General features: G+C 42.4%; 1 protein-coding gene across 2 annotated transcripts in view; it reads right to left on the bottom strand.

Annotated features, from left to right (window-relative positions):
- Window positions 1-22,450, bottom strand: part of LOC6537167 (A disintegrin and metalloproteinase with thrombospondin motifs 9) — a 35,225-nt gene that overhangs the window by 9,437 nt on the left and 3,338 nt on the right. Inside the window, exon 1 of one of the 2 annotated variants that reach the window (XM_015192691.3) lies at window positions 9,615-11,358. The exons of the other annotated variant lie outside the window; for it this stretch is intronic. The gene's annotated coding sequence lies outside the window, so the exon portion shown is untranslated. Of the gene's footprint in view, window positions 1-9,614; window positions 11,359-22,450 lie in introns of those variants that run through there. 2 annotated transcript variants of the gene reach the window in all.

Genomic DNA, 22,450 nt, shown 5'->3' with positions numbered 1-22,450 from the left:
CCGCTGCAGATGGATTTCCTTGGCGTTCTTTATTTTCGGGGCTACCATTGTGTTCTGGGATTTCTCCGCATCTTCGGATGCTTCACTTCCACGCGGCCTTATTTATTATCACGCTTTGACTAATTGACCAATTCGATGGGTCGGCAGCAGAAGAAACATCTTTGCCCAGCAAAAAAAAAAAAAACAAAAACCTGTTTACACTTGACTGGGAATATGGAATGGACGGACAAACAAGCGATTTGTGTGTCAGTCGATTGCTTTATATTTCGCCGTGTGCCATAACTTATGCCAATGGCTATATGGCTAGCTGGCTAGCTGGCTGTGAGGCTATATGGCTGTGGGGCTATATGGCTATATGGCTCTGTGGCTACACACAGTCTGCGGAGTCTGCGGAGTCGCCGCCGTTCAGTCTGTCCCCGTGAAGGCCGCAGCTTCGAATTGGATCCCTCGTGTAAAGCACCTCAACTGAACTCAACTCAACTCAACTCAGCTGCTAGTTTCTTATTGGAGGTGTTAGGAGGTGTTAGCCGACGAATGCGTGGCATGTCTGGCCAGACAACGCGGCGTATGCTTAATTACACGGCTGTGAGTGTGGCTGTGAGTGTGGCTGTCCGATGCTGGCTGGTAATTGTTTGCTGTTAATTTGTATTTAATGACTTAATGGCAGTGCGCTGGCCGACTAAACTGGCGCCCAGTTCAGCTGCTTTTGGGCAACACGTCGTATGCGCGATTTTGTATTGGCATTTTGGGCATGCGCACCTAGAAACCGCAAATGGAAACAAAATTACCAGCTTACCGCTCCAAATTGGGTATAAATCATAGACATAGGATCGACGTACATCGATTTGAATTACATCCTCGCACAATGCCATCACAATTATACGAATTTAAGTCCATTCCCCGACCTTATATGCAATTTGCAACATGCATTTCGGCTTTCCTACTTGGCAAAAATTGGCAAAACTTTTCCACTTTGTAGAATTTGGGGCGCGTGTGTTTACCGTGCCTGCTGGCGAATGGTAAATAAACTTGTACACTTTATGGGGCTGTTATGCATGCGCGATGCGTGACTGCCACAAACAAAATCGAAATCGCCTCTGAGTAAATACTATTTTGTTGCTTGAAAATTTCTAAGCCAGCACAAAAATTGATAACTTAATTTACTACATTTGGTTAGAGAAGCATAAAGATGGCCTATAAGTTGGGATAGGAAATTCATTGAAACAAAATGTTGCAGCTGAAGCATTCAAAATATTCTGGAGAACGCTTGCAGTCAGGCAATTAGTCGAAAACACAGGAATTACTTTGAATTCGTTTAGTCAGGACGGGGCGAAAGTATTTGTAAATATTTTTCAATTGCAGGCAAACATTTCGTGGAAATGTTTTTCCCATTTTCCTTTCGCGACTTGACAAGAGGATGCGGCATGGCCCTTGAATTTCGCGAAATGCGAAATGGCAAAACCGAAGAGCAAAACCAAAACCAAAACGAAAACAAAAACCCCAATAAACAGCCGGCGAAAAACAGGGCCATAAAATCATTTTCTGCGCGCTTCCCTGGAAAAAAAGTGTGAGTCTGCATCGTTTTAATGGTAAACTCTGGTCATCCGGTGAATCCCCCACGCGCCACGAACTTGGATCCATGTCCACAGGCAAGTCCCAATTCAAATCGCAATCCAAATCGAAATCCAAATCCAAATTTAAATCCAAATCCGTATATGACGGCATAGACGCGTGCTATACGAGTATATACTCGTAGCCGTAATAGTTCATTGAAATGCATTTGCCGTGCATTCGGATATCTAAATTGAAATCAGCCTTTGGCCGAATTGCATATAGAACTTCAAATTCACAATTGAAAGCCATCATCGCAAATTCAATCAATTAACCTTGGCCAAAAACGAGAAATGTGCAAAATTTTTAATTGAAAATGGGCTACAAAATGCATTAGACCGGCTTCCATGCCTTTTCCATTTGGCTTCACTGCCAGCCGTCTGGCCAGCCTTCATTTCTTTTTTTTCCTTTTGTATTTTTTTTTATTTTTTCATTTTGGTCGCCTGACTGGCTGGCTGGCTGGACAACGCCCGCTTTTCCCATGTGTTTCTTTGCAGCGTCTGAAGTGTGTGGATATGTTTTCCGGGGAGATCAGGAGATCCGGAGATCTGGAGATCCGGAGATCCGGAGGGCGGAACGGTATGAACGGGCTGGTCTGCTTGTTTAATGCCTCCGCCGGCCTCCTATGTTGCTGGAGGAGCACATGGCGCTACCACACAAGTCAGTTGCTGCCGGTCTAACCTTGAAATCGCTGGATATACGAGTGTATATACATATATTTATGTATTTTGTATTTTCGCCCATTTCGATTGATTCAAAACTATAAAATAATCAACTTTGTTTAGCTTTCGTTTCATAAAACGCGCACAGAAAAGAAGCAAGCGAAAAAAAGCTTGGGCAGACGAGCCAAGAGATTAGCTAAAATAATGGCATTCATCTATATGCGGCATTTTGCAACTTCGGTTTGTTTGTTTTGGAACGTGGGAACTTGGTAACATGGGCACATGGACACATGGGATTGGATTCGTGGATGACTCAGTTGGACGCAGTTGGTGCAGCCTGCACTTGTCCCAGAAGCATCGTAAAGATTTAACTGCCCATTAAGTTGTAACCTGACCATTGGAATTGGGGCTTTGTTTTGTCATGCGATTAAGGCCCGTTTTGTTTGTTTACTCGGGTTTTGTTTTAATACATGCTTTAATGGGCATGCTTTTGATTTATTTGGCACACTTTTGCGAGTGGCGTGCGATATAAAAGCGTAGACAAGCCAATGCTTCGCCATGGGCACACACTGCGTATGAGCAATGTGCAATGTGCGAACAGTTGGCCATTTGTTATGCGCTGCAGCAGGCTTGTCCGCAATTAGTTGCTAAATTAATGCATTTTTTTAAATGTTTTCCATTAATTCTCGGTTTGCGGTTTCGGGCTCCCAAACTCGTTGTGTCCATTTCCTGACTTGAGCCTTGACTGGGCGTAGTGCATTTGCGATTCGATTCAGCCTTACACATTCTCACACCCGATTTATTTATTGTATCTGCGGTGTGTTGCCCACGCAGCCAGAAACGTATAAATTACAAATATTTATTTGCTCTCCTCGGCACTTACAAAGTGTGTGTGCGTGTTTATTTGGACAGCCCGAGATGAAATCCCCGCTGCGAGGAGTGGGAAACAGGCTCTGCACCTGGCACACCTTCCCATATCCGTAGCGAGTCTCGAAATCCGAGCCCCAATCGCATGACAATTAAAAGCGGTTTCGTTTCCCTTCATTTTGGGGGGGCAGAGCACAAGGAGCAACCGTTTTAAATTTAAATTCGGGGCAATGATTTTGAAAACGCTGTAAATTAAGCGAATTTACTGGTCGACTGGCCACTTCAAAGGCAGGCGGCTCTTCTGCGAAACCGGTGGAAGATGTGTGTGGTGTCTGGTGGGTGGTGGTCAGCACAGAACAGATGGCCCATTCGAGCAACAAGGTGTGGATATGCCTAAATGGCCTAGCAACTGGTGGAATGTGAGTTGATTGCATGGCAGGGCAGAGATGGGGCGCAAAACCATGGAAAACCGTGCCTGTTGTTTATTTTTTATGTGGTTCGCTCAGGTTGCAAATTAAAAAGCTCTATTGAGTTAAATAATCGCCGCGTCGAGTGTAAACAAATGCGATTGGCATCAGGTATGCCAGATATGCGAGAATTTCGCTTCCTCTCGAAACTAGTAAAAGTTCCTATTTCACTTGGCTTAACTTTACGATCTTGCCTGATCCGCCGACCGTCTGAAACTGAATCTGAACGCTCCAGCTTGACGTCCTTGTCTTTGGCGACCATCAGTGTCAATGACACGGCAGTGTTTGCTTTGTTGGGCATCTCATAAATATTTCAAAACTCAAAAATATCACAAAGAGCCGAGGTGTGCGCACACGGCATACGTGATGCACTTTTGCCGCGGACAACGCCGTTGTGTATGCAGCACTTGGTTGATATATCCGATACATAAACGTACTTTATAGGTGAGTAAATATGATTGATATACCACCTTGACGGGCCGGCTGACCATGTGTTATCCTAAGAAACAAACAAACAATCGGGCGGTAGATAAAATACCAGCAGAAGGCACTGTGTTTGAGCGAAATGTGAATAAACTTGAAACGCCAGCACAATATTGTTTGCTTTTGTTTGGCACAGAGGCTTCCATGTTATTGTTCTTAAACATCTTGTTGTGCTTGGCATTGGCAGTGCAGTTTTTAATTGCCTCTGATTATGCACTTGAGTAACGAGTCCGAGTCTGACATTTCAATTGAGCACCCAGCCCAGTCCATGATCAAACTCATCCTTGTCAACGGCGCCGATGAAAATCGTCATGTTCATCGTGTAAACATTGTGTTGACGCGATCGTTAGTTTGATTGGATATTGCATGGGTCTTCCCCGCCTTGACATCCAGAATGCGCTGGCAAATTGCAGGCGAAGTCGTTTATTTTGACTGGCATCCCACTGCCGATCGTTGAGTCGATCACAAATACCAATTGAATGCCAAACGAGCAGTTTGATGAATTGCACTTCCAGGGGCGCCAGTGGACTGACCGCTGGGGGCCAAATTACCCCCACGTTCCGAAAAGGGAATTCAATCTACACCACTGCTCTTGGGGGCTTGACGTGCTGTGCATGCGGGATGGACTAGTGCACATCCATTAATCGCACCGACTTGAGTCATTAGCCAGGGCTATTTTAATTCATCAAGTCAATAAATGGCAATAAATCTATTTTTACACCTTCGCGGTTATGATGAGTGAAATATTTTGGGGTAATTAAACGAAAATAGTCAGACGTTTATGTGATTTTCCTTCGCCACACACGCAGACCTGAATGCTTAAACTTACTCACAGGTAAATGGTCATGGTCTGACTCATTGACTCATTGAAAAGGAAAATGGCCCATAGGTATGCCAGCAGCGGGAAATTATGAGTTGGAAAATTCGCTCTGGCAATTAAGAGCTTGTGGCGGGCAAAAGAAAACATGCCCACAGGTGAGCATTCATTAATTTTATATGCTCGCTGAGAATTATGGGGGACTGGTGGGGATTGGTTCAAAGTACAACATCGAGAGCCAACTGGGTGCCAAACTGGGAACCAAAAGTCAGGAATGGCATGGAATGCCTGTACTTAAGAACTTAAGAACCAAACAATTTGAATTGGGCTCTGGAATTTCATATTATTATTAAACTGTGGGGTATGTGCTTGTGAGTATGTGTTGCTGGCCATATAAATTATATATATTCTTAATCAGGATAGCAAGCAAGTTCCATTTGGCCATGTCCGTATGGCATTCTTCTGTCCGTCCGTATGAAACTTGAGATCTTATAAGCGGGGTATCCGATAGTCGAGTCCTCCCTTGTTCTGGAATGTGGATGATCACAATTTTGCCAGTCAGAATGTCACTCAGATACGCTGCTTATTAAAAACGCAAGTGGGGGCGCCTTCGTCACTGTCACTTGTCATTAAAATAATATAAAAAGCAAGAGCTGGAGCCAAGTGCATTTCGCTGATCACGCAGAATGGCGCCACATCAATCATCGCATTAAGAAGATGTAAGGAATTAAGCGTATCAATCTTGGGAGGATTCCTATCATATCGATTTCGTGCATTAACCAAAGGCAAAGGCACCCAGTTCCCGGCGCATTCCTCCTGACTAAGCAACTCTGTGGGAATCTCGCAAGACACCGAGTCGCGTGAAGAATTCAAAGCCAGAGTACTTCCCTGGAAATGGCCATCAGCAGTTCGGACTTGTATTAAATTCGGTTCCGGCGAAGCCTCAATGCTCCACTCAATGGGACCTTTTTGGCCCAGGGAGCAGATGTGAAATTCGAAGAGCATGTGCTCCATGTCTGGCCACTTGCATTCCGCGAGCTATGCGGAAAAGCCTTGCGAAACCTTCATTTATTCTAATTATTGTCATTTTGTCATTTGCTGCCTTACTTTATGTGTGCAGTGTTAATTTGAGAGCACTGCCTGTAGAGTGTCTCTATCTATCCCTGGCTGTACGAGAACATGTATCTTTTTCTGTGTCTGGGCGAGTTTGTCTGGTTGTCTGTCAATTAACCTCAACGCTTTGCGTTGATACAGTAAGTTATGGCTTTTTAATCGCTGAAAATTTGCATGAGCAACTGGGCTCGTGCTCGTATTTCACTTCAGCCACTCAGTCAGTCAGTTAGTCACTCAGTCAGTCAGCCACTCCTTCAGTCAGTCATTCTGCCAACTCTGCCTCATTAGCAGAGCCTCCAGTTGAGACCATGCCCATGACTCCAAGTGCATGCCCAATGTGAAGTTCGAGTTCGGATTGCACTGTGGAAAAATCACTTCAAAATGTGTAATTAATAACGTACTGAACTACACCAAACTTCATACAGATATGATAAGAATTCAAGTGCATATTTACTTAAGGACATGAAATGAAAGTATCAAATTGGTTTCATGCCAACATTTCCCTGATTTCGCTAGTGCATGTGTAAACAATCGAAATGCCAGTGATCTTTACATTTGTGTTTGCGTTGCCTGTGTCTCTTTGTCAGTTCATTCAGATCGCGGAGGCAGTTCGTCTGCATTTCATAAATAATTCATTGCGTATCCCTGCGAAATTGCCGGCGCACCGAGGATCGGACATTTTGTATCTGACAGATACGTCAGTAGTGGCGACATTTGACGGCTGACTTTTTGAGGCACGTCACTGACCCCCGCGAATGCATTTATGAATTTGATTTTGGCGGCGATTCCCGTTTCACTTATTCCCCGAATGGCGAAGGCACTGCAAAACGGGACATATGAATCACATGAATCAGCCCGAGTTGAGTAGAGCATATTTTGCGGGTATAAGCAGTTTGCACATGTGAGTACGTCTGCATGTCTGAGCATATCAAAAATTTTTGGTCGGGTCAGTGCACTTTTCAAAACGCGACATTATTTATGGTTCCGAATCGAGATTGGGCTGTTGGGCAATTGGGATGGGGATGGGGATGTGGATGGGGATGGGGATGGGGGAAAACCCTCGTGTGTTCCCATATCTGAGTTCCAATTAAACAGGCAATTAATAGGCGCTCTCTAATCACATTTGCCACAGCTCATTTGGTTCGCTTTTGATCCCCTGCCTGATCTTGAATCTTTTTTGTTTTTTCTTCCACTTTTCAGCTCGCGATACACTCAAGTTCGAGTTCGAGTTCAGGCAAGTGCGCTATTTGCATATTTGTTGGTACTGCCAGCTGATTTGGCTGCCGTACCAGCGGCATTGGTGTTACTGTGCCTTCTGCTTTCTGCTTTCTGCCTTCTGCGGCTGCCACCCAGCTTGACCGGCATCATTAATCTTAATGATGCGAGAGTTGCGACTGATTAATTTGTTCGATAATTAAAATTGATGAGCTCGCCGAAGTGGGAGGATCTCCTTTTAATCGATCTTACAATAAACGGAAGCAAAAGGCCCACAAAAACGAGCCATAACTCATAAAATTCCGCTCGAAACAAAGAGTGCGAGAAAAACACGAGCGTGGGTCAAGTGTAGCAAGTAGTCGTACAAATGTTATATTAATGTTCAACGAGAGTTGTGCGACTATCAACGTGTTTGCTGTCGTGCAACTTCCGACACGTTTTCTTGACGTCTTTTGTATCTGTTTTGCATACGCGTAGTTGTCAGGTAAGATGTATCTATTAACACTTTTTGTTACAAGCTTTCAGCTGACAATCTATTGTGTTACCAGAATGGCATGGCAGAGCCTAAAAGTGCTTCCTTATCACATGTGGCATTGCACCATGCTAATGCAGATTTATATCATTTTAACACCCGCCAATTAGCTGGCCGTTCATTGGAACATTTGCAGTTATTTATTAACGGCTCAAAAATGCTTGCAAAAAATTAACGCCTTCGGTTTGTTTTCATTTATATGTTGTCATCAAAATATTTATTTATGCATCGTCGCCGGCTGTTCTGCTAATTCCAAAAGCCCGAAGAATGTCACACTAAGGGGCCGAAAATTCTTGAGAAATATCTTGATACATTTGCACAAGTATCTAGAATGTAGAAACTAGAATCTCGAATCTTGTATCTAGATGCGTAAGTCAAACCGGAGATGTCTAGTCGCAGCTAATAAATCCAACAGAACATAATTTCCCAGACAGAAGCAGAGGCAAAAGCACTCGGATCGGCCCACATGTGCCACAGTTATTATTTTTATTTTTATATTTATTTTTATTTCAGTGTGTTGTCTGCTATTTATTTGTACTCTTACTTTTCATATTTTATACATATTTTATTGGTCTGTGCCTCTTTTTTCGCCTGCTTTATATATTGTCAAATTGCTGGTGTATTTTTATAATTTTTGTTTATGCCTTGCATATATCACAATTTTTAATTGCATTTTTTGTTCAGCATTTAGCTGCCGCTTTTTGCTTTTTTGGTAGGTTAATTAAGCAGTTTTATTGTTTCCTCGTTGTTGCTTGCTGGCCATGTATTATATCATAGTTTTTATGGCCTTTTTTTGAGCCGACAAACGTTCGATTCGCTGCACACAAGAGTTCATTTCAAACAAATACATACATCAAAATTCTGACACGCTTCTGTCTACTTGCAAAAATACACACAACGAAACGGGGACGGGAAAGGGAAAGAAAGAGAAAAAAGAAAGTACACAAAATGTTAAAATAAACATAAAAAATAAATGGCTAATTCAGAAAAAACCGACTGAGCTATTTTTGGCACCCGGCATTGGCGTCCTCGATTGCCTTCGTTTCCATGCCATGCATTTTCTCCGACTTTTTTCCGACTTTTCTATTGGAAATTTTATTTTGCCATAAATCTAACCTCAAAGCCTCTCGCACTCATCATTTGTCTAAATTTTTTTTTAGCACAGTTCTTGCGTTTTTTGTTTATTTTCCCCCCATTTTCCTTACGCATATTTCTCTTCTGTTTTGTTTGCTTACGTGAATTGAATGCTTGCAAAAAAAGTTAACAAATTAATTTTGGCCTTCTTCTTTTGGCCAGCCAACATCCTACAGAGTCGGAAATTCGCTCGGCCTAACTATTTTTAGTAAAGGGCGTGTTTACTTAATTTTCGATTTTTATTGTATTTCGATTTGATTTTATTTTTGCAGTGGCGCTGAAATGTGTGAAAGTTTGGCATAAACATTGCTTCAATTTCAATTCGATTCTACACACCGTGTAAAATATCTATTTAAAACCGATTTCTTATATGCCTGTCGGCATTTTGTTAAAAATATTTACGCTCAAGAATTTGAACATTAATTTTAGTAGGCACTGTGTGTAAGCAAAATGCCTAAATTGTTTTCTTCTGAAGCATGAAAAGATTGGCTACAAGTTATGGTATTCGAGAATGTTGGCATTTTTCCTGCCGTTGAAAGAAATGTGGATATTATCTAGTGTTAATAATAATTTCCTGCTTACAAGCTAATGTTATTTGAAACTTATTGATGCCTAGCTTTGTAAAATAAACGTTGAAAATAAAAGAAAATAATTTTACAGGAGCGATTGCCACATGAAATTAATATTTTCTACAACATATCAAAATGATATACCTTTAATTCGCTAGCTCGAAATTATAGTTCTATTCACTTTGATGTTTCCGTACACTCGAAATGAGAAATCTTTAAAAATTCGTCGCTTTTCGTACAGTAATAATTGACATATTCCACATTAATCTTATGCAATTTTATATTTCTATTTTTGCACTTCCGCTGCACAACTGCATGAAATCTATTTATTTCAATTTTATTTAACCCACTCGAATTATGATATGTGTTGTATATTTCGCAAAGTTCTCGGCATTTGTGAATTTCCGCGATCGTGTTCAGCAGTTGTGCAGATATTGGCGCGAAGTTCGAGACAAGACTGAGAATACGTTTTCACGAAATCTGAAAAGTGTGTTCTGTTCTGTTCGCATTTTCCTGCTCTGCGTTAGTTTTGCGCAAGCGTTTGGCCCAAACAAACGATCCAACCATAAAGATTGCGTATCGACAAGGTTAAGAGAGCAGGTAACTTGGCTGCTTGTGGGTGTGTTGGTGTGTGGGTGCATGTGTAGGATCTTCGATGGGATGGCCGAGCTCTTTTGGGTGGAAAAGCTCTGCATTCGCTTTTCCTCGCCAAGGAATCCAGAGATTCACGCACCCACCTCTAGCCGAAAGTTCTTTCTCTCGCAAATAATTTTAGAATAGCATTTTATACGTGTTCGCAAGACGCACATAAGTTCTCTAATATGCTTTCTATTTTCTATTTGACTTATTTGCATACCCTTGCAGGGGGTATTATAAACGTAGTGGGTCGTACAGATGCAGGAATAATTGAAAATTTATAGGTAGAATTTTTGTTGCCTTGGCTTGTTACCAAGAACTCTCAAAGAATGCAAAAAAAAAACCGAATACATTCAATGGGAATTTCAGCTTCATTCATATGCACTTTAACTTTGATTATAAGTTTACCAACACAATTTTAAATTGTATAATAATTACAAGACTATTGAATACTGCTGCCAAATATGCATAAATCCTCGATGTTGTTCGAAATGCTAGGATATATAAAATTCGGCTATGCAAAGTTAGCTCACTTCCCTTTTTCTTGGCAGGTTGCACTGGGCCAACTACTAATAATATCGCAGTGCTCGATTGCAACCATCTGCAACGGATTTTGACAATCTGATAAATGCGATGCCAATTACGAAAATATCTCACTTTCAAGAGGAAGAATCTCAGCAATTCTGGCGCCCACTGGCCATCGCACTGCACTTGACCCTCTGTGAAAACGCGGAAAAGCGGAAAAGTGGAAAAGTTTGTAGTTTCAATTGGTGGCCGGCAAACTAATTTCACGTCTGGGATCCTTAAGTGCGGCATGGATCTGGACTGGGATCTTGGGGAGTGTCTATCTCAGAGACCATCTCGTCTTGGCTCGTTAAGTTCGCACCGCAGCCCTGCCCTATTCGTGTGAATTTATGACCAAATGAAATCGGTACGCCCCTGACAAATTTCGGGGACTTTTCTCGCAAAATTGCCATCGTGGATGTTGTTCCGCTTTTTGGCTCTAATTGCCACATGCCTCCGAGATACGAGCATGTACGCTCGTGCCTCGCCCGCGATCTGTGACATGAGGCCATAATTCTCAGATCCATCCGACATGTGGGTGCGTTGCTCTCGAGGGCTGTGGACGGACCACTGGTCTTCCAGGAAGTATGCAATTTATTATGCAAGCGGTTTCGCTAGCTTCCACTGGGTTATTCGCACTCAAATTAACTCTAATTTATGGTATTGTCCCTGAATCGGTGACATTAATTCGATATATTGTATATAGCTAGCTATATACAAGTATATCTATGAGAATAAAGATGTTTGTCTTTATGAAACTGGCTCCGCCAGCGACGAATTCGCCAACTTGGTTGCCTTTGAATCTCTTGTCTTATTGCACCTCTGAAGCTATACGATTGTTTTGGTCGATGATCTTAGATGCTAGCCCACTAATTGGCGAATGCCCCAATAAAAAAGCTCTTAAATATGGCTTTGTTTGTTATGATTTCCCAATTAGCAGCATATCAAATCATAATTAGGCACTTAAAGTACATTTTATTGCTGAAACTACTGGCAAAAGTTGAAAACAAGGCAATAACTCTATGCTGCACGTTAAAGAGAGCATAAATTCCCTAGCAACTTTACTCGTAGCTTTCAAATTAAGACATTGTGGCAGGCAATTTTATGGGCCACCAATTGAGGTCGCCACTTGGCCAATGGCCACTATTAAAATTAATAGAGAGTCGGCCAAGTAGCCAATTTATGACAACTGTGGCGGACTTGCCTCCTACCTTAATGATCGCGATGAAAGGCGTCGGTGGAGCTGCTTTCAGCTGTTTTCTCTGGGGAAAATCCCCACTCGAAATCACCATCTTATTGTACATCGTTTCTAGTTGATTTTGCACTCTTAAATCTCTCACTTTTCACTGTCCTTTTTTTGGTAGGAGTTTTCACTGTGTTACAGCGCTCAGTGCCCACCGATTTAGCACTGAAATGTCGCGCAGGCGCAACTCCATTCTGCAATCACAATGCCACACAACGCACAAGAAACAAACTCGCGATCTTCGGGTTCACTAAACTGCGATACTGCAATTTGTAAGCCGTTTAAGCGGCCAAGCCTTGCCACAAATCAGGAGGTCCTTGCTCTGCAGACAGCCTGTTTGCTGTGTGGGTGAATGTGGGTACAAGCCACAGTGCCTCAATCCAGTGGACTTGCTTTGCGTAGGAGGAGCAGGCAAATATGATCGGCTCTGCGTCACGCGAGCGACTGAAAGATCACTTGTGTTGGTGGCAGGCGGATGGCGCAGATGCTGGTTTTGTGCCGCGGCAACAGCTGCTGCTCCAGCGAGAACAACAAGAGCATCAGCAGCAGCAGCAGCAGCAAGACTCGCAGCAGCAGCAGCAAGATCCGCAGCAGCAGCAGCAGCAGCAACATGGGCACAACATGAGCAAGAGAAGTAAGGGCGCTGTCGCCATCGTCTGCAATATTCGATACTCAGATGGTCGCACACATTGTTTATAATACCCTAATGAATTATTACATTTTAATGAAAAATGGGCTGAAATAATTACGTGGTTCGTGGCGTCTGATTGAAGAAGTTTTGTGCCCGAGAATGAATACACAAATAAAAAAAAAAAAATAACAGCATTCGCCGCTCTTAATTACAACAACTGTACAAACACTAATGAGAACACTGAATGGATTTGATGGATCTAAGAATTCCCGAGCTCAGCATGGAATGGCAATAGGCCTGCTGTTTGTATACCCCACATACTATACTACACACTTCTCCACCACAGCAAGTATCTTGGGATATGCAAACGTCAGAGCGATCATAAAAGTAAGATCCCAGTGCCCAGTACCTCAGACCCCAGAGAGTTGGGAACCTACATCTGTACATTTGAACTGCCATCCAGCCATTGTCGATATGGGGTATTTAAGACCCTTCTTTGTGGCTCTGGAGCTGTGGATGGCCTGAAGGGCCTGTTTGGGTACTTATTAACGCTTCATTAAATCTCCGTTTGCGCCCACAAAGCAAATGCGAAATGACAGCCACACGGTTTTTTATTTTTTTGGCAGCCAAGAGGGCCAGCAAAAGGTTAGGAATACTCGAGAGGGCAAAACTGGTTTGCCAGAACCCATCGATAAGGCGGATTCCCTGAGAGAGCACGCTGCTCGATAAGATCCAAGTTAATTGAGTCTGGCAAGTGCCCTGGCCCAAACTTCTGGACCGGAACTGTGTGGCTATAAAAATGCAAAGAGCTTAGGAATTTGTTTTTTAAATATTTCATTAGCCAGCGAAAGGATCAGATAAGGTCCACTCTAAATGCCAAATTATTCAACTGCCCAATTGGCTAATTGCTGATAGCCAAAAATGACAATCGTTGGCTGAGCTAATTAAGCCAAGCTGATCGAGCAGTTAAACTGATTGCGCTAAATGACAGGGAGTAATAAAAAGTATAGGGTATCCGCAAGTAGGCGCTTACTTATCTCACAAATTTGAGCAGCTGCGAAAAGCTGCTGATGATTACCGGTGCGACACTTCTCGCCACTGATTACGGTCCGAAAAGAAATTAACAAAATATAAACCATAAAAATTAATAAATATTTCGTATTATATTATTACGCACGAGAAACAAAAAAAGGCCCACAACAAAGACAATGAATTGAACCGAGAAAAAAAATGGGAAAAGAGACAAAACTGAGCCAAGTTCATGGCGATGGCAGTTGTCAGTTGCCAGTTGGCCATTGAAAGCCGCGTTTTGAGGCTTTTGGCTTTGGGTTTGGGTTTGGGTTTTTGGTTTTTGGGCCTGGTCAGGTTGGGCATTGGGCTTTTGGGGCGACGGTTCAATCCATCAAAAGAGATTATATTCATTAACTAGGCGAGCGGACGGCAACAAGACTGGAACGTCGATGGCGCTGATGGCCACTGGACTGCTGGACAGCTGAACAGCTGGAATTTCTTAATTTTTTTGACAGTTCTCATCAAAATGTGTTGAAATTGCCATTGTTATTTGTATCTGTGTACGCTTCGGCTCCGGCAAGCAAGGCGTTTTACAAGAATCATCTAACAGCTCCAGTGGCGCGGATGATATGCCGAAATTCTCGGTATTCAATAGATGCGAGATCTGTGGACTCCATTAAAAGGCCGTCTTTATTTCTGACAATTAGAAGCCATCAAAATTAATGCCCCGTCCTCCTAAATTTGATCTAAATTTTTGGCAGCATCTGTTCAAGTAGTCAGCGCCTAACGCTCTTGACATTCAAATTATGAAAGTTTGGTCATCCAATCTCGTGGCCTTGTAGTCATATATTACATATAAACTATATGTGGAGCAGATCGAATGAGATTTAAGTACAGATACAGATACAGATTCGCGCAGCTGTCGGATGTGCTCAGGCAATTAGTTTGTTTTCACTTTGACATGTTTACAAGAACCAAACTCGATTGGCCAATTCTAGAGTCCGATAATTATGGGGAGCAGATGGTTTTCCTCACCGAATTTTTTCGGGCTGGCAGGCGTAAGATTCAGAGATTCGGTACACCCATCTTCGTTCGCGTCCCCAAGCGATTTGTGAGCACTCTGTAAAAGGGCAGGGTGCTTTTAGGCTTCCGGAAACTACGACCTCGGCGACAAATGAGGAAACGATTTTTAAAAACTCCACCGAAATGTATTATTAATGGGGCAGACCAACTTAAATTTAATTGCTTTAATTTTAATTGCACGCAGTTTAGCACAGAAAAGGAGCGACTGCTGGAGATCTTCATGCAAATTTGGCAAATGGAACCACTTCGACTTTATCTGTCTATCGATTCGAATACATTCGATTTGAATCGTCTTTTCTACCAATTTGGTAGCTTGACTGGCAAGTGGGCTAACCAGTGCAGTCGAAGCGAAGGCTTTGATTCATTGTGACCCAATCGAATAAGGCATTTATAGAGGCGAATTGATATTTATGCATACTCGTAATAATAATTACTGAGATCGGCTGGGGGCACAAGTGTATTCTATTTGGCAAGCCAACGAGATCCACTCGAGGTTGATGTACTTGAAAGGCGAAGCGGTGAGCGGTGTGTGCACGTACACACATGCTCTTGTTGTGCAAACAGACCCACATACTCGAACTTAGTCACAGACGATGTTTTCTTAGTGGGTAGTGCCATGTTGCCATGCTGCCATAGTGCCATGGTGCCATAGTTTCACAAGTAACTATATAGTTGGCCCGATCCTCACCAGCGTCGCTTGGCCACTCTTAATCAGAAGGTGTGCCACACAGCCGTGTGTGCACAGCTCTCGACGACGCACATCTGCTCGAAGACCGGATTATAAGGTTCCACCATCGATACAGCGATCGTATCATTCGATGGATCGATCGATCGATTTGCAGAGCCATGGATTGCGAAATCAATGGATCGCAGTATCCATACAAATGTGCTTAACTGCCTGACATTTGTTTGCCGATTTGCATTGTCTGCCGCTAAACGGCGTTCATTAACCGCGCGTATTTATGACCCCCAACGATTCCAGCCGGGCTACCACGTTCTTATTCTAATTTTTCTAATTTGGCTTAGCTCTGCCATCAATCTACTTAGCAGGGCCGATCGATTGATTGCCTATTCGATTGTCACGCTCGGCATGACAAATTGAACAAGAGCGCTCATTTGTGGGTGGATAGTGGATAGTGGATACCCTGTATCCAAACAGCCCCAAGTCTTTTCACTCCGCTTCGCAGTTTCTCGATTTCAAACGAGTTTCCTCGTTTTGCGGACACGTTTTTTTTTTTTTTTGTTGCGGACACTGCGATTCTGGTGCCCTGGGCCAGCGATTTTTGACCCAATTTCCTTGACACATGCCTGGCAGGTTTACAAACAAAAACTGTTACGGTTAACAATAATTAATTCTGTTTCTGCGCGAGTTCAGCGGGGCGTTGGCAGCTCTCATTATTCGGGCGCTGTCTCTTTTTTCCCAATCCCAATCGCCGATTTCATTAGGTCATAATTGCGTTTAGTTGTCAGTTTGCCAGTTTGTCAGTTTGTCAGTGAGCCCATAAACACGGCCAGGCGCCCTGGGGCCAAAAGCCGGGCAAACAACCTCGCTTTTTGGCGCTAAAGAGCAACTCCAGCTTACGGCCACGTTCATTCAGAACTGCGGATGCCATATCGCGAATTCTGAATCGAGAGTCGAGAATCGAGAACCCCAGCCAGCCACGGAGTTCCCACGCCTCGAATTCTTCACGCACGCCTCAATATTTCCAAACCAGATGGAGCTCCCACTCCAATATCGACTACTCGCTACCTGGTACTTCAAACTGCAAGTAATAGGCATTACATATGGAGGATAGCATGAGCATTACCGTATCCAAAACATTTGTATAAAATGTGAATATGAGAAGAGGTCGTGAAAGAAGCGTGTGTACTAACGCCTAAAGATAAACATGATTTATGGAGGTTATAAATGCCTATATTTTTAGATTCTGAGGCCTCACCACATTATTTATATTGCATTTATCATGTATCACTTCGAGGATAACCATCGATCCATTCAGCTGCTAATTGTACCAGCCGCCGACTTTCGCCTTCTAACTCTGTGATTGTTATTGTTATTGTTATTGCTGTTATTGCTCTGGCTGTGCATTTTGATGCAAATCGTTTTGGCGGCCAGCAGGCTCTGAATTATTAGTTCCATAATCCATATAAAGACCAGATGCATTTGGCCAGTGGGTGGTGGGCAGATAGACGAGTGGACAGGCGGATAGACGACGGCCCACAATAGCATAATCATAATCGTAATCACAATAAATAATAAACAATAAACACATCTGATCGACGGCCAGCACGTGTGTGGCTTGGTATGGCTCTGTTTGGGCTGATTTCTGGCCATTGGTAATGACCCAAATTTCGGAGCAGTGCGCTAAATACGCCTAATGGTCGTTTAATTATTGTACGACAGACAGCGACAGCCGTCGACGAACAAGCAGCAGCATAAATACAACTAATTGTACAATAACGTGGCAGGGAGCGGGTAATTCATATATTTACGTACACATGTGCATATTCGCATTGGCAAAAGCGACTAATTCGATGGCGAATGCGAATACAATCGTAATTATACGTTAAAAGCTTGCCGCTACACCGCTACTCCGCTACTATACACTATTGGCTGAGCCACCTAGCGGCAGCTTGTGCGAACCAGTGGCATTTTCGGCCATCATTTGACAAATTCACGCCTGAGTTTGGCTGCCGGCAGCGAAAAACGGTTAAAGTAGTTACCGCCAACAGTAATTTGTTTATATTGTACAGCAATTGACACGCCTGCTTTACCCAAAATTTGTGGCAATTGTCTGGAGTGCTAAAATTAATAGGGGTGCTTAGGTTTTTTCACTTTTACACTTCATTTTGAATGCTTTATTTTTTGCTTTTTTTTCGTTTTTTACTATGACGCGCTATCTTTACGGCAAAGGCTGAATTTTGCCCCTGGCAAAAAGAAGCGAATGCTAAGCAACGTTTGTGCAAATATACAATTGTACGATTTTACGATATAAGACAGTGCATGATATGATGTTATGACTGGGGGGGTTCATTTCAATTTCAATTTCAATTTGAATTTAAATTTGATTTTCATCCACACACGCTGGCTGTATCCCGCTGTATTAATTGCAAAAGGCTATTTGGCAGCAGGAATTCGAGCATCACACTGCTCATGTTCCTATTTGCGCAAGTAGCATTTCATATTTCGTTTGTATGTATCTATGTACGAGTATATGCATTTTATATAAAAACAAAATGGGCAATATTGGCCCGGCACAGCGGCAAATGTACATACATATGTGTTAAAAATATATAATTGTTTCAACATATGGGTAAGTGCACTTGCGTAAACAATAAATAGAACGGGCCAAGTTCACTCAGTACATGTTAAATGTTAAATGTATGGATGTGAAAAACGGCGGTCCAAACAAGTAATTAATCAAGCTTTTTTTCTCGCTATCCCAAAAATACCAAGAATATTTCCAAAGGGGTTGGGAAATATAGTATTATTCACTTCCAGCAATACTCTTATCAGCTCATGAGTGCCGCCAAAAATAGAAAGCATAAGCGTTTCATTAACGTCTGTTTAATGTTTTAAAAAGAAACAAAATCCATGTTTGTCTAGTCGAACAGCTGAGCCGAATATTGTATATTATATAGTATAGAACACGCCAACGTGCCGCAGCTCATGGAACTCAAGCCCCAGCTCACCGGCAAAAAGCAAAAAAAAAATGAAATTCAAATAAAATACAGAACTACAGATAAGGGAGCTGAACTTGTTGCTACCAGCATTAATTAGCGATGCCTCGCAGATCGTTTGCAGATCACATCGATCGCATACAGTACTCACATACAGTACAGCGGCTTTAGGTACACGGAAAAAATTGTGAAAAAAATATGGAAAAGAACGAGGATCGAATAGCAAGTAGCACAACATTCGGCCCGGCCAATATGAAAATGCCGTCAGGCATATCGCGAAACTAGAATCGCACTCCCCACAGAAGACTGTCATAACATAATTTAGCAATAAACATGATTTTTTATTGTGCTAAACTTTGTCATGCGGCACCAATAAAAGTCATAACAATAAAAGGCGTATATATAACGCGAAAATATAGCCAAAGACTCACAGTGTTTGAAATCGAAAGTAACACTTTCGTAGCGCTTTATTTTGAAAGAGTGATGTAGTTGCTATTGATCAAGAAACACTCTATGCAAATACACCATTCCTTCTGAGTATCCACAGCTTACTGCTTACAGCTTCGCTGCTAAGCATTTGGGTAAACACCAAATTTGCCGTGACGTGCACTTCTGTCACTGCAAATTAACACCCCTACATCACCTGCCAGCTCAATGAGATGGAGGCTCGCAGTTCTTGATAACTTGCGATAACCACGTGTGTGGTCGTCGAGGAAAGGCCACCAACTCAGCAACTCAGCAACTGTAATATAAAGTGTGTAATAGTACTTAGTTCATGGCTGGAATATAGCTTTATAAGCAAAACAAGCCTACCCTGACTCAACTGCATCATAATACGAGATACTGCAGAAACAACAAAGTTGCTTTGTTATCTGCTTATTACAACATTTGCCTGAATCTTTCACTCCATATCACTTCATACACTGAAATGTTAATAAATAACACATAAAACAGGTTGATTTAGTAATGACTTTGAATAGTTTTTCTATGCAAATGGCGGCGGTCTGTTTTGTCTTTGGTTGCCGCTAAGTGGCCGGAACCGTTAGGCAAATGCCCTGCGGCCAAGATGGTAACATTCGATTTTGGCCAACGGAGGGCGTGTGGCAATAATGCGATTATAGCTTGTATTTATATATGTCAGGTATCGCTCGGCGTTCCCAGAATAAAGAGGGCTGCGTATTTCTGCTGAACTCTGTGAGGCTTTGCAGGCCGGGAACTGCATGGCACCACTGGGCGTATACGTGATGTGCCATCACAACGACATCACTAGTCCAATAAATCATGACCCCCCCAAATGAATGAGTATATAATACCATGCCACACCATACTATGCCATAAATAAACAACACCCCGCATAGATCGAAGCTGAAGAACCGCAATGCCTCGTCTAATTCCGGGGAATCGAAACAAAGGCTCAGCAGACACATATAAATCGCAGCAAATATCGGAATGCCTCCTCCTTGAAATCGAAATATTAATAAAAAGCAGTAGGAAGCGAGGGAACAGTAATAAAACAATACGCAAAAAAACTGGCGATGCCATTAAGGAACCTTCTTCTTTTTGTAGTATTTTGAGTATTTTGAGTATTTAGATCGCGGACTGCGTTCAGCTTATGCTGCACCCATCCGCCTGCGATGATAAAGCGATGATGCCCCAAGGTTTCCAAATGGCTTTCAAATAAGTGCCGAGCCCGTCGGCCGGCTAAGCCACTTCTGACTTCTGAATTCAGAAGAGTTTAGCATATGAATAAAGACGCACCGCCCCAAAGAGTCCGTCCACTTCCACGTCTTGTCTCGTCCGAGTTTGAATACGCATCTGAATCCAAATTGGAGTCCCAAATTTATATGCAAAGCAACAGTATCGATGATGATCCAGCATTTGCCTTGACCGTGAAGATGGGAGCGATGATGCCACCGGCGGGGCCAAATAATTAAAAGAGTGTCGTTAAAAATAAAATATAATGGACTTATGTAAAGCGATGTTACACGCTCCATCTCCATCGCCAAATGGCCACAAACGCGATAAGTCGGCTCACAACAAATGGCAGCAAATAAATAAGAAATCATTAAGATAGGCCCGCGGAACGGCCAGATAAGTCGACCAAGTCTGTGGGTCTAGGGATGGGGCTGAGCTGAGCTGAGCTGAGACCAGAAACTAAACACCAAATAAAGCATTGGATGGACCCCGAAGACAATCAAGACGAGATGAAACCAGCTTGTGCTCTATGGGCGGTTCTGGCCTTTTGATGTAAGCCCACCACCAGTCAGTTAAACAAATTTGTATTTCCCAAAATATCCAAATAATTTGTTAAAAAATTCATTCACATTCACGACCTGCGAGCAGCAGAGACACTCGCACACAAGATACAAAAAAAATATAGAAATCAATAGAAAAATCACCAGATTGAGCAGATTCACCAGAATGTGAAGAAAAATTGGACAGGTAATTATTAGAGGTGTTTTCGCCTTGAGTGGATTAGCTCGGCAGCCGGGGATGGACACTGGCCCCCAATTATGCTAATACCCCGCCGAAAAAGGCCGCTAAAATCCATATTTAAATTATTAACACAGAAACCCCGGCTGGGCCAACGCCGAATTCGGTTTCCGAAACCAACTCCTAGCCAGATTGAACATGTTTATCATTAATCTTGACTGATAAATTAAAAAGGAATTAATTAAAATGAGCAATCACTAGACAGCCCGTGGAATGCCTTGGTGCTGTTTTCCTACACACTTCCTATGGCTTGGATGTAATTAATTGGGCGGGTGAACAATACAAATATGATTACCTGTAAGCCAATGATTAATTTATAAGCAAGGTGGCTTGTAGTCGTTAGCTTAGAAGTCTAAAGGGATATTCTACTTTTAAAACGTCTTTAGCTATTCAGAAATTAGCGAAGAGTATGCCAGCGTCGACGCTGTTCCTTAAAATATTTTCAAAGATTTTTATAAGCATTTTTTCATCGTTTTGACAGTTTTCGTATGCTAGAAAATGAGCACTTGGGACTTTGCTCTTGTGATGAACGTGGGTGGCTTCCCATGGGAAGGGGAGGGGCGGTTGGGGGGGATGCGGGCCTTCGCAGAAGTGTTTGCATGCAGATCACGTATATATCTTTTGGCGAAAAAAATTGTATTAAATTCAAAATAACCAGCTTAAAGCATAAGCACAGCACCCCAAAGTCACGCCCCGGCATCACACCTAAAATGATTTGGTCGTTTTCTGGCCTTTTTACTTGAAATTGCTTCGCGGCTTTTTGTTACTGCTTGTGGCTTTTTTTTTTTTTATTCTCTGACGGCATTTATATTCCGACAAATTATTTGTCACCCCATCCCAACCGACAAACCAAAGGGCTGCAAGGACACGCCCTACTCATTTGCATGAGAATCGGCATACGGAATGGTTATGTGTGGCATTAATCACTGGGAGGCGAGCTGAATATCTTACGATCATTAATCGTTGGCTACAATTCGATTTTCTAAGTCTTCGGGTGCTATTCATCTAGTTTTGGCTGGATAAATGGATGGATGGATGGATGGTTGGTCATACTCATCGCATATTCGACAACACCCACATATTGAGTGGTACTTTCTTGGCAACTGACAAATTGAGCATTTCAGACTTCTTTTCTCTGCTTTTCTTATTTCACGTAGTGTCAATGAACGCTTCAAATTTTCATCATTATACCCTTGCACGGGGTATGTCGCTTGCAGTCAGCATTTTGCAACGCAGTAAAGAAGACTTTTAATCAGTATATGTGGCCTTTTGCTTCTACTTCAAAATCGGATGACTATATCAAATAGCTGTCATAAGATCTGTATTAGAAAATGACTATCTTAATGAAGAAGTAATTCGATTAATAATTGTTTTAATTTGGTACAAGCCAGTTATTTTACAACATTGAATTTCGGTTTTAATTTGGTCAAAATCGGACAACTGTATCATTCGTTAATTTATTAAAAATAAGTTCTTAAGCATATATGTAATTACTGCAAGGGTATGTAAGCTTCGGCTTGCCGCAACTAGTTTCCTTTCATGTTTTTATTTAAAGTAGACGAAATAAATTGAAGACAAAATGAATAACGAGAAGCCGCTGGGACAGAGAAACACGCGCAAAGCGACGACGTACGACTC

The sequence above is a fragment of the Drosophila yakuba genome, chromosome 3R, assembly GCF_016746365.2.
Source record: "Drosophila yakuba strain Tai18E2 chromosome 3R, Prin_Dyak_Tai18E2_2.1, whole genome shotgun sequence".
NCBI classification, from domain to species: domain Eukaryota; kingdom Metazoa; phylum Arthropoda; class Insecta; order Diptera; family Drosophilidae; genus Drosophila; species Drosophila yakuba.
This window is presented reverse-complemented; position numbering and strand designations above follow the sequence as displayed.